Genomic DNA, 13,187 nt, shown 5'->3' with positions numbered 1-13,187 from the left:
TCAACAGCGTTTGATAGCGTTTGATAGTTAGACGCCTGTTAAAGAGGAAGTAGTCATAAAAAGGGGCAGAACTAACTGTACCTGGAAGTGGAAATTGGTCATAGGTTTGTACTTCCTGTACTCCTGAGTGATATAGACATTTTGTCTTTGAGCTCTGGTAGTTTGCCCCAGGAATTGCGTTTTTACCATCAACATGGATCAGTGTGAGGCTAGTCTGCTGCAGCTGAAGCTTTTTTCTTTGAGGATGCTTCTGATGAAGCGGTCTTCGCCTCAGAGGGTTGTGCGTCATCGTACATGGGTACATCCCATAACCGCTCAGAGGTCGACTAAGGGTGTCTTTATGGCCCTTTATAAAGACTTAAGAAGACACCCGAGAAGTTTCACCGTTATGTTCGGATGTCTGTGTCGTCACTCGATGAACTCCTGATGTTGGTGTCGCCACTTATTCGGAGACAGCGCACCAACATGCGGATGCCGGTCAGTCCAGCCGAAAGACTGTTGCTGACCTTACGTTGAGTCATGTTTTTTTGTTTTTTTTTATACTTTTGTGTCCAACTCGTATTTTTTTGTGTATTTTAATACTATTTTCCTCCTCCTCCTCAGGTTTCTTGCTTCCGGAGAGTCTTTTGCCTCATTGCATTATCAGTTTAGGTTGGGAAGATCAACTATACATGGGATAGTGCATGACACTTGCCGTCGGATTTGGGAGGTACTGCAACCACTTTATATGCCAGAACCAACTGAGGATACATGGAAAGAGGCAGCCTGAGGCTTCAAAGCCAAAGCCAATTTTCCTAATTGTGTCGGTGCCGTCGACGGAAAGCACATACGTATCCAGCTACCAACAGGATCAGGTTCTAAATATTTTAACTACAAGAAGTATTTCTCAATTGTGCTTATGGCTGTGGTTGATGCACAGTACAAGTTCATTGCAGTGGATGTGGGGTCCTATGGGAGTACTGCAGACTCTCACATATTCCGTTCCTGCAGTATTGGTCAGAAATTGTATGCAGGGGAATTAAATCTCCCCACCCCCTGTCCCATTGCTGATGGTGGACAGCCTTTCCCACATGTGCTTGTAGGAGATGAGGCCTTTGCCCTGCCTACAAATCTCATGAAGCCTTTCCCAAAGAGAGATTAGGATATTACAAAGCGTGTGTTCAATTATCGCCTCACTAGAGCACGAAGGTATGTTGAATGTGCCTTTGGGATTTTATCAAACAAATGGAGGGTGTTCCACTCAACACTAATCATGACACCTGATAATGTGGATAATGTGGTGAAGGCCGCATGCGTTCTCCATAATTATGTACGCATGAAAGAAGGCATTAACTCAGATGAGGTCCCAGATCATCCTTTCACAGACACTCAGAGTGCTTCTTGTAGAGGCAGCAATGAAGCCGGAGATGTACGTGGCAGATTTGCTAACTACTTTGTGTCTCGTGAAGGTTCAATACCATTTCAGTACAGCAAGAAAAAAAAAAAAGAGGCAAGGACTGTTTCACACCAGTGCTGATCACTCCCCCCCCCCCCCCCACTGTGCCTAGTTTGTGTCTGTACCACAAGTCTTCAACAGAACTGTTTCCAACCAAGGAGGTACAGAGACAACACTTTGCCTGGCAAGGACGGTTTCACACCAGTGCTGATCACACCCCCCCCCCCCCCCCACTGTGCCTAGTTTGTGTCTGTACCACAAGTCTTCAACAGAACTGTTTCCAACCAAGGAGGTACAGAGACAACACTTTACCTGGCAAGCGGAGGACGGACCAGAGGAAGGCGGTCATCCAGATTGCCGGATTCCGCATTCAGGATGGGCACAACTCGTGTGGCGGGTATATTGACCCTATGGGCTTGATTCACAAAGCGGTGCTAACCTACTTAGCACGTCTAAAGTCTTAAGGCGCGCTAACCAGGGTGCTAAGTAGGTTAGCACCGGATTTCTCAATTGAGAAAACCAGTGCTAACCTACTTAGCACCCTGGTTAGCGCGCCTTAAGACTTTAGACGTGCTAAGTAGGTTAGCACCGCTTTGTGAATCAAGCCCTATGTGTATTAACCCTCCTGGCGGTTTGCTAAAAAATCGCCAGGGGGCAGCAAATCTTTTTTTTTTAATTTTTTTTTTTTTCATGTAGCGAGACAAAGTCTCGCTACATGATAGCCGCTGTTCAGCGGCATCCCCCCAGCCCCTCCGATCGCCGCCGGCGATCGGCGATCAGGAGATCCCGTTCAAATCCCGCCATGGCGACGGGGCGGGATGACGTCACCGACGTCAACGACGTCGTGACGTCATAGGGGATTCCGATCCACCCCATAGAGCTGCCTGGCACTGATTGGCCAGGCAGCGCACGGGGTCTGGGGGGGGGGGGGGGGTGGCTGCGGCGCGACGGATAGCGGCGGATCGGCGGGTAGCGGCGGCGATCGGGCACTGCACGCAGCTAGCAAAGTGCTAGCTGCGTGCAGCAAAAAGAAAATTTTGCAAATCGGCCCAGCGGGGCCTGAGCGGTGCCTTCCGGCGGCATAGCCCGAGCTCAGCTCGGGCTTACCGCCAGGAAGGTTAATTGCAATTGTCTTACTCTTGGGCAATAAGCCCTTATTTTTAGTCTTATCCGGCTCCCAACGGAATACATTACCCAAAGCGTAATCTACTTTATCCCTTTGGAACTTTTGTACTTTTTTCTCTAATAGTTATTTTTCAAAGGACCTTAGAAAATTTTTGCTTTTTATCTGCCATTAATTATATTTTTGTAAGTCCACAAACTTGGACAGTTCCTGTTCAATGTCAGGAATCACTGCCCTAACACGTGACATATTGTGTTCTCTTTGTGTGTTAGCAATGGTCATCCAAGAAGTAGTACAAGTCTTGGATGCCACTTCCCACTTGTCAGTCAGATCAGGGTCCAAGAAGTCACACTCCTTGGTGTTCCTCATCCCTCTAGGGGCAATGTGATGTCGGATATATTCAGAGAGGAATGAGGCATCTATACATTGGGTAAATTCATATTTTATAGCCTCTTCCAACTCTCTGAACAATCCTATCATGGAATTAAGCCTTAATGCATAGTCACCAGAATGTTTTTTGTTATTAGTCGATGTGGATTGAATGCCCTGGTTGACCTTATGTGGATCAGACATGACATCATCACAAATATCCCCCAACTTAGCTTTGATGTCTTCTTTGAGAATGTCCCATCTATTGGTTGTGGTGGTCTTTGGGGCTTGATTAGCCATATTTGTAATCCTCTGCGTCGTTGCTGCAAGATTCGTTCAGCTGTGTGGATATCGGTATAGAAGAAAAACAGAGATGTGAAATCTTGCGCTACAGCAGAAAAGGGGTCAAAGTGGACCAAACAAGGATCTCACAATGACAGCTCCTTAAACAATCGGCTGTGAGCGGACTACTGAGAGAAAAACAACAAAACAGGAGGAGCGCTCCGTAGTGTGATACCTTTTAATTCAATAAAAACTGAGCAAATACAGAAATGCACTTACTAGAAACATGCGAACAGCAGACATTAAGTGTGGCATATAGCCCAGAAGTAATACATCCCCTTGTGGAAACAGAAGAACCTGGGGCTGCAGTGGCCAGCAGCAGCAAGGGTCCGGATGGTAAGTGGACTTCAGGTAATTCCACGGGGAGACTGTGTGCAGGTAACGTCAAGACACGTTTCGGCGTATCCATGCCTTCATCAGTTAACGTACCTGCATGCACACTACACTCCTTTATATAACAGGAGTTAAGGGAATGACTTCCTGGGGTAGGATGGGGTTAACGAGGGAGAAATGGTAGGAGGCGGAGTTAAACCCACATATATATAACCCACTGATTTTAAACCTCCCAAAAAGGTCTGATAGCTCTAATGTATCTTACCTAATTGTGTCAGCTTCAAAGTGGCAAAGACAGGAGAGGTAGCGGCATTTCAGCCCGCTCTGCAGCCTCAAAGTATCAAGTTGTACCATTCAAGACACGCTGACTGCGTGTCTGTGTACTGGGTAGAGTGGGGCCGAACCTCCGATTTTAGGTTCGCGAACCGGGTTCGCGAACTTCCGCGTAAGGTTTGGTTCGCGGAAAAGTTTGCGAACCGCAATAGACTTCAATGGGGATGCAAACTTTGAAGAAAAAAAAAATATGCTGGCCACAAAAGTGATGGAAAAGATGTTTCAAGGGGTCTAACACCTGGACCCCCAGGTGGAGGAGTGGGATACATGCCAAAAGTCCCCGTGAAAAATCTGGATTTGACGCAAAGCAGCGTTTTAGGGCAGAAATCACATTGGGCTTGATTCACAAAGCGGTGCTAACTGTTAGCACGCCTGTGAAAACCCCCTTAGCACGTCTAAACAAGCTTTTCGCGCATAAAACTTTACGCGCGCAAAACTTTATGCACGTAAAACTTTATGCGCGTACTGCACAGAGCGCAGGGCGCTCCGTGCGAAGTGCCCATTAAAGCCTATAGGATTTAGCGCGCGTAAAACTTTGCACGCGTAAACCTTTGCGCGCGCAAAGTTAGCGCGCGAACTGATTGAGAAATCCGGTGACTTTAGATGTGCTAAGTAGGTTAGCACCGCTTTGTGAATCAAGCCCATTGAATGCTAAATGACAGGCCTAAAGTGCTTTAAAACATCTTGCATGTGTATACATCAATCAGGTAGTGTAATTAAGGTACTGCTTCACACTGACACACTAAACTCACTGTGTAACGCACCGCAAACAGCGGGTTCACTTAACAGAACAGGTATGCAGTGGCGGGTTCACTGAACAGAACAGGTATGCAGTGGTGGGTTCACAGAACAGGTATGCAGTGGCAGGTTCACAGAACAGGTATACAGTGGCGGGTTCACTGAACAGAACAGGTATACAGTGGCAGGTTCACTGAACAGAACAGGTATACAGTGGCGGGTTCACTGAACAGAACAGGTATACAGTGGCAGGTTCACTGAACAGAACAGGTATGCAGTGGCAGGTTCACTGAACAGGTATGCAGTGGTGGGTTCACTGAACAGGTATGCAGTGGTGGGTTCACTGAACAGGTATGCAGTGGCAGGTTCACTGAACAGGTATACAGTGGCGGGTTCACTGAACAGAACAGGTATGCAGTGGCAGGTTCACTGAACAGGTACACAGTGGCGGGTTCACTGAACAGAACAGGTATACAGTGGCAGGTTCACTGAACAGAACAGGTATACAGTGGCGGGTTCACTGAACAGAACAGGTATGCAGTGGCGGGTTCACTGAACAGAACAGGTATGCAGTGGCGGGTTCACTGAACAGTACAGGTATGCAGTGGTGGGTTCACTGAACAGGTATGCAGTGGTGGGTTCACTGAACAGGTATGCAGTGGTGGGTTCACTGAACAGGTATGCAGTGGTGGGTTCACAGAACAGGTATGCAGTGGCGGGTTCACTGAACAGGTATGCAGTGGTGGGTTCACTGAACAGGTATGCAGTGGTGGGTTCACTGAACAGGTATGCAGTGGCAGGTTCACTGAACAGGTATGCAGGTATCCAGTGGGCTCACTGAACAGAACAGGTATGGTGGGCTCACTGAACAGAACAGGTATGCAGCTAGGAACAAGCTAAGCCTAACTAATCTTTTCCTATGAGAGACAGTCTGCAGCAGCTCGCCCTACTCTCACTAACGCAGGCACACGAGTGAGCTTAATGGCCGCCGCTGCCTGCCTTTTATTAGGGGGGGAGTGGCTCCAGGGGCTAGTGTAGCCTAATTGGCTACACTGGGCCTGCTGACTGTGATGTAGAGGGTCAAAGTTGACCCTCATGGTGCATTATGGGGCGAACAGAACTTCCGCAAAACTTCGCCTGCGGGACGCGAACGCGAACCACTGAAGTTCGCATGGAACCGTTCGCAGACGAACCGTTCGGCCCAACTCTAGTACTGGGGCTAGAGGTTGCCATGGTGATCTTCCTCCAATCATTAGAATGGAGGAAGTAACCTGCCGTGACGAGGGGGCGTGGCTAGCCGCACTCGTGGTCGGGAGCTGAATACTCAGCTTCTCCGCTACCATGACCCCTCCGCTACCATAACCCCCCAACAAAGGAGAAGGAGGGGAACCATATGCAAGTGCTACCCCTTCATACGACATCGTGAGAAACATATACGGATAGAGCAGCATACCATCCAGGTTAAGCAATTCATAAATTGCGCCACTCCCTATGTAGTTTACCTGTTATCCTGTGACTGCCCAAAATACTATATTGGTCGAACTACACGCCCATTACGGGAACGGTTTGGGGAACACAGACGAGGGATCGAGGATGGTTTGCAGAACCACAGTGTCCCCCGCCACTTCTTGGAAAACCATGACCAGTCCACTGAACATTTAACAGTCATGGACCTGGAGGCTGTAACATCAGAATTCCCAATGGGCCTGAGATACAAGAAATTGTGTGAAAAAGAGGCCTACTGGATCTTTAAATTGAACACCTTGTGCCCAGCTGGGCTAAATGAGGAGGTCGAGAGAGACAGCCAACTTCATATGATCGCAGCAAAGTCTTTGATGACAACACATAAATTTCACCCTGAAATGTCTTCTACTGTCCACTCTTCACACAGATGGATCCTAAACAGTTAGTGTATAAATACAGTCATGTTGCAAAATGTGCAGGATTCTAACTTACTTTTATGTTTTTATTTGCCTTTTCTCATTTTTAAAAAATATTGGTATATGGCATGGAGAGCCATAACACATGTTGTCTATTTTTATATGTGCTTCTACTGTGGGACACATATGACAGTGTCCAGTGTCCCTTGGGAGCATTGTAGGCAATGCCCATTGCCGTTATGTCAGGTCTTCCCCTTTAATTTAATTCATCATAGGACGGCCGCCATATTAACAAGTAATACCAACCATTTCTTTTAGTGTCACTACATTTTTATATTGCCGGGATGCAGCTTCTGATGCACCCTGGCAAGGAATTTGATCACTAACATACTTACACTTTAAATCTATTAGCCCGGATCAGTGTCCAATTAATTGGCCCAGGGCATTTCAATGGGTATTTTAATTTGATTATGTATGGTATTTTTGCCAAACTTTGTATGTTTCAACATATATATGTATATTTATCTATTTATATTTCCTGTATTATATTCATATATGCATTTTGCAAAGAGATTTTATTTTCATATTGATAGATATATACATGTATCTTTTTATATATTTATATATATTTGCATTAATATTTGTATATTTATTTTCTTGGCCTTCTTGTGGGGCATATAGTGCAGTAGTCAGTGCAGCCCTAGTAATACCCTCCCCTTTCCCTGGCCACGCGCGCAAATATATCTAATTAGATTCAACCATCAGCAGCAGCGCTGCCAGGACTGTCTCCAGGAGACCTAGCATAACAGTTCTCCTGACGTGGCTTTGGTCTCCACCCTTGGTACGTTCCCCTCCTTCTCCTTTGTTGAGTGGTTTCCATGGTAGCGGAGAAGCTAAGTATTCAGCTCCCGACCACGAGCGCGGCTAGCCACGCCCCCTCTCCTGCCGTCACAGCAGGTCACTTCATCCATTCTAATGATTGGAGGAGGATCACCATGGCAACATCTAGCCCCAGTACACAGACACGCAGTCCGCATGTCTTGAATGTTACAACTTGATACTTTGGAGCTGCAGAGCGGGCTGAAATGCCGCTACCTCTCCTGTCTCTGCCACTTTGAAGCTGACACAATTAGGTAAGATACATCAGGGCTATCAGACCTTTTTGGGAGGTTTAAAATCAGTGGGTTATATATATGTGGGTTTAACTCCGCCTCCTACCATTTCACCCTCGTTAACCCCATCCTACCCCAGGAAGTCATTCCCTTAACTCCTGTTATATACAGTAAAGGAGTGTAGTGTGCATGCAGGTACATTAACTGACAAAGGCGTGGATACGCCAAAACGCGTCTTGACGTTACCTGCACACAGTCTCCCCGTGGAATTACCTGAAGTCCACTTACCATCCGGACCCTTGCTGCTGCTGGCCACTGCAGCCCCAGGTTCTTCTGTTTCCAGTTTCCACAAGGGGAAGTATTTCTTCTGGGCTATATGCCACACTTAATGTCTGCTGTTCGCATGTATCTAGTAAGTGCATTTCTGTATTTGTGCAGTTTTTATTGAATTAAAAGGTATCACACTACGGAGCGCTCCTCCTGTTTTGTTGTTTTTCTCTCAGTAGTCCGCTCACAGCCGAGTGTTTAACCACTTGAGGACCACAGTCTTTCTACCCCTTAAGGACCGGCCACTTTTTTTCCATTCAGACCACTGCAGCTTTCACGGTTTATTGCTCGCTCATACAACCTACCACCTAAATGAATTTTGGCTCCTTTTCTTGTCACTAATAAAGCTTTCTTTTGGTGCTATTTGATTGCTCCTGCGATTTTTACTTTTTATTATATTCATCAAAAAAGACATGAATTTTGGCAAAAAAATGATTTTTTTAACTTTCTGTGCTGACAATTTTCAAATAAAGTAAAATTTCTGTATACATGCAGCGCGAAAAATGTGGACAAACATGTTTTTGATAAAAAAAAAAACCATTCAGTGTATATTTATTGGTTTGGGTAAAAGTTATAGCGTTTACAAACTATGGTGCAAAAAGTGAATTTTGCCATTTTCAAGCATCTATGACTTTTCTGACCCCCTGTCATGTTTCATGAGGGGCTAGAATTCCAGGATAGTATAAATACCCCCCAAATGACCCCATTTTGGAAAGAAGACATCCCAAAGTATTCACTGAGAGGCATAGTGAGTTCATAGAAGATATTATTTTTTGTCACAAGTAAGCGGAAAATGACACTTTGTGACAAAAAAAAAGAAAAAAAAAAAAGAATCCATTTCTTCTAACTTGCGACAAAAAAAAATGAAATCTGCCACGGACTCACCATGCCCCTCTCTGAATACCTTGAAGTGTCTACTTTCCAAAATGGGGTCATTTGTGGGGTGTGTTTACTGTCCTCGCATTTTGGGGGGTGCTAATTTGTAAGCACCCCTGTAAAGCCTAAAGGTGCTCATTGGACTTTGGGCCCCTTAGCGCAGTTAGGCTGCAAAAAAGTGCCACACATGTGGTATTGCCGTACTCAAGAGAAGTAGTAGAATGTGTTTTGGGGTGTATTTTTACACATACCCATGCTGGGTGGGAGAAATATCTCTGTAAATGACAATTTTTTCATTTTTTTTTACACACAATTGTCCATTTACAGAGTTATTTCTCCCACCCAGCATGGGTATGTGTAAAAATACACCACAAAACACATTGTACTACTTCTCCCGAGTACGGCGATACCACATGTGTGGCACTTTTTTGCACCCTAACTGCGCTAAAGGGCCCAAAGTCCAATGAGTACCTTTAGGATTTCACAAGTCATTTTGCGGAATTTGATTTCCAGACTACTCCTCACGGTTTAGGGCCCCTAAAATGCCAGTTCAGTATAGGAACCCCACAAATGACCCCATTTTAGAAAGAAGACACCCCAAGGTATTCCGTTAGCAGTATGGTGAGTTCATAGAAGATTTTATTTTTTGTCAAAAGTTAGCGGAAAATTGATTTTTATTGTTTTTTTCACAAAGTGTCATTTTCCACTAACTTGTGACAAAAAATAAAATCTTCTATGAACTCACCATACTCCTAACGGAATACCTTGGGGTGTCTTCTTTCTAAAATGGGGTCATTTGTGGGGTTCCTATACTGCCCTGGCATTTTAGGGGCCCTAAACCGTGAGGAGTAGTCTGGAAATCAAATTCCGCAAAATGACCTGTGAAATCCTAAAGGTACTCATTGGACTTTGGGCCCTTTAGCGCAGTTAGGGTGCAAAAAAGTGCCACACATGTGGTATCGCCGTACTCGGGAGAAGTAGTACAATGTGTTTTGGGGTGTATTTTTACACATACCCATGCTGGGTGGGAGAAATAACTCTGTAAATGGACAATTGTGTGTAAAAAAATCAAAAGATTGTCATTTACAGAGGTATTTCTCCCACCCAGCATGTGTATGTGTAAAAATACACCCCAAAACACATTGTACTACTTCTCCCGAGTATGGCAATACCACATGTGTGGCACTTTTTTGCACCCTAACTGCGCTAAAGGGCCCAAAGTCCAATGAGTACCTTTAGGATTTCACAGGTCATTTTGCGAAATTTGATTTCCAGACTACTCCTCACGGTTTAGGGCCCCTAAAATGCCAGTTCAGTATAGGAACCCCACAAATGACCCCATTTTAGAAAGAAGACACCCCAAGGTATTCCGTTAGGAGTATGGTGAGTTCATAGAAGATTTTATTTTTTGTCAAAAGTTAGTGGAAAATGACACTTTGTGAAAAAAACAATAAAAATCAATTTTCCGCTAACTTTTGACAAAAAATAAAATCTTCTATGAACTCACCATACTCCTAACGGAATACCTTTGGGTGTCTTCTTTCTAGAATGGGGTCATTTGTGGGGTTACTATACTGCCCTGGCATTTTAGGGGCCCTAAACCGTGAGGAGTAGTCTTGAAACCAAATGTCGCAAAATGACCTGTGAAATCCTAAAGGTACTCATTGGACTTTGGGCCCCTTAGCGTACTTAGGGTGTAAAAAAGTGCCACACATGTGGTACCGCCGTACTCAGGAGAAGTAGTATAATGTGTTTTGGGGTGTATTTTTACACATACCCATGCTGGGTGGGAGAAATATCTCTGTAAATGACAATTGTTTGATTTGTTTTACACACAATTGACCATTTACATAGAAATTTCTCCCACCCAGCATGGGTATGTGTAAAAATACACCCCAAAACACATTATACTACTTTTCCTGAGTACGGCGGTACCACATGTGTGACACTTTTTTGCAGCCTAGGTGCGCTAAGGGGCCCAACGTCCTATTCACGGGTCATTTTGAGGCATTTGTTTTCTAGACTACTCCTCGCGGTTTAGGGCCCCTAAAATGCCAGGGCAGTATAGGAACCCCACAAGTGACCCCATTTTAGAAAGAAGACACCCCAAGGTATTCCGTTAGGTGTATGGCGAGTTCATAGAAGATTTTATTTTTTGTCACAAGTTAGTGAAAAATGACACTTTGTGAAAAAAACCCAATAAAAATCAATTTCCGCTAACTTTTGACAAAAAATAAAATCTTCTATGAACTCGTCATACACCTAACAGAATACCTTGGGGTGTCTTTTTTTCTAAAATGGGGTCACTTGTGGGGTTCCTATACCGCCCTGGCATTTTACGGGCCCAAAACCGTGAGTAGTCTGGAAACCAAATGTCTCAAAATGACTGTTCAGGGGTATAAGCATCTGCAAATTTTGATGACAGGTGGTCTATGAGGGGGCGAATTTTGTGGAACCGGTCATAAGCAGGGTGGCCTTTTAGATGACAGGTTGTATTGGGCCTGATCTGATGGATAGGAGTGCTAGGGGGGTGACAGGAGGTGATTGATGGGTGTCTCAGGGGGTGGTTAGAGGGGAAAATAGATGCAATCAATGCACTGGGGAGGTGATCGGAAGGGGGTCTGAGGGGGATCTGAGGGTTTGGCCGAGTGATCAGGAGCCCACACGGGGCAAATTGGGGCCTGATCTGATGGGTAGGTGTGCTAGGGGGTGACAGGAGGTGATTGATGGGTGTCTCAAGGTGTGATTAGAGGGGGGAATAGATGCAAGCAATGCACTGGCGAGGTGATCAGGGCTGGGGTCTGAGGGCATTCTGAGGGTGTGGGCGGGTGATTGAGTGCCCTAGGGGCAGATAGGGGTCTAATCTGATAGGTAGTAGTGACAGGGGGTGATTGATGGGTAATTAGTTGGTGTTTAGGGTAGAGAACAGATGTGAACACTGCACTTGGGAGGTGATCGGACGTCGGATCTGCGGGCGATCTATTGGTGTGGGTGGGTGATCAGATTGCCCGCAAGGGGCAGGTTAGGGGCTGATTGATGGGTGGCAGTGACAGCGGGTGATTGATGGGTGGCAGTGACAGGGGGTGATTGATGGGTGATTGATAGGTGATTGACAGGTGATCAGTGGGTTATTACAGGGAAGGACAGATGTAAATAATGCCCTGGCGAATTGATAAGGGGGGGTCTGAGGGCAATCTGAGCGTGTAGGCGGGTGATTGGGTGCCCGCAAGGGGCAGATTAGGGTCTGATCTGATGGGTAACAGTGACAGGTGGTGATAGGGGGTGATTGATGGGTAATTAGTGGGTGTTTAGAGGAGAGAATAGATGGAAACACTGCGCTTGGGTGGTGATCTGATGTCGGATCTGCGGGCGATCTATTGGTGTGGGTGGGTGATCAGTTTGCCCGCAAGGAGCAGGTTAGGGGCTGATTGATGGGTGGCAGTGACAGGGGTGATTGATGGGTGGCAGTGACAGGGGGTGATTGACAGGTGATTGACAGGTGATCAGTGGGTTATTACAGGGAAGGACAGATGTAAATAATGCCCTGGCGAATTGATAAGGGGGGGTCTGAGGGCAATCTGAGCGTGTAGGCGGGTGATTGGGTGCCCGCAAGGGGCAGATTAGGGTCTGATCTGATGGGTAACAGTGACAGGTGGTGATAGGGGGTGATTGATGGGTAATTAGTGGGTGTTTAGAGGAGAGAATAGATGGAAACACTGCGCTTGGGTGGTGATCTGATGTCGGATCTGCGGGCGATCTATTGGTGTGGGTGGGTGATCAGTTTGCCCGCAAGGGCGGGTTAGGGGCTGATTGTTGGGTGGCAGTGACAGGGGGTGATTGATGGGTGATAGGTGATTGGCAGGTGATTGACAGGTGATCAGTGGGTTATTACAGGGAAGGACAGATGTAATGAATGCACTGGTGAATTGATAAGGGGGGGGGGGGGGGGGTCTGAGGGCAATCTGAGCGTGTGGGCGGGTGATTGGGTGCCCGCAAGGGGCAGCTTAGGGTCTGATCTGATAGGTAACAGTGACAGGTGGTGATAGGGGGTGATTGATGGGTGATTGATGGGTAATTAGTGGGTGTTTAGAGAAGATAACAGATGTAAACAATACATTTGGGAGGTAATCTGACGGCGGGTTTGCGGGCGATCTAATGGTGTGGGTGGGTGATCAGATTGCCCGCAAGGGGCAGGTTAGGGGCTGATTGATGGGTGGCAGTGACAGGGAGTGACAGGGGGTGATTGATGGGTGATAGGTGATTGGCAGGTGATTGACAGGTGATCAGTGGGTTATTACAGGGAAGAACAGATGTAATTA

The 13,187-nt window shown here is 46.2% G+C and overlaps 1 pseudogene; it reads left to right on the top strand.

Annotated features, from left to right (window-relative positions):
• Window positions 1–396: 396 nt before the first annotated feature.
• On the top strand, window positions 397–1,516 carry LOC137562345 (uncharacterized; annotated as a pseudogene).
• Window positions 1,517–13,187: the final 11,671 nt, after the last annotated feature.

The sequence above is a fragment of the Hyperolius riggenbachi genome, chromosome 3 (assembly GCF_040937935.1).
Source record: "Hyperolius riggenbachi isolate aHypRig1 chromosome 3, aHypRig1.pri, whole genome shotgun sequence".
Lineage (NCBI taxonomy): Eukaryota > Metazoa > Chordata > Amphibia > Anura > Hyperoliidae > Hyperolius > Hyperolius riggenbachi.
This window is presented reverse-complemented; position numbering and strand designations above follow the sequence as displayed.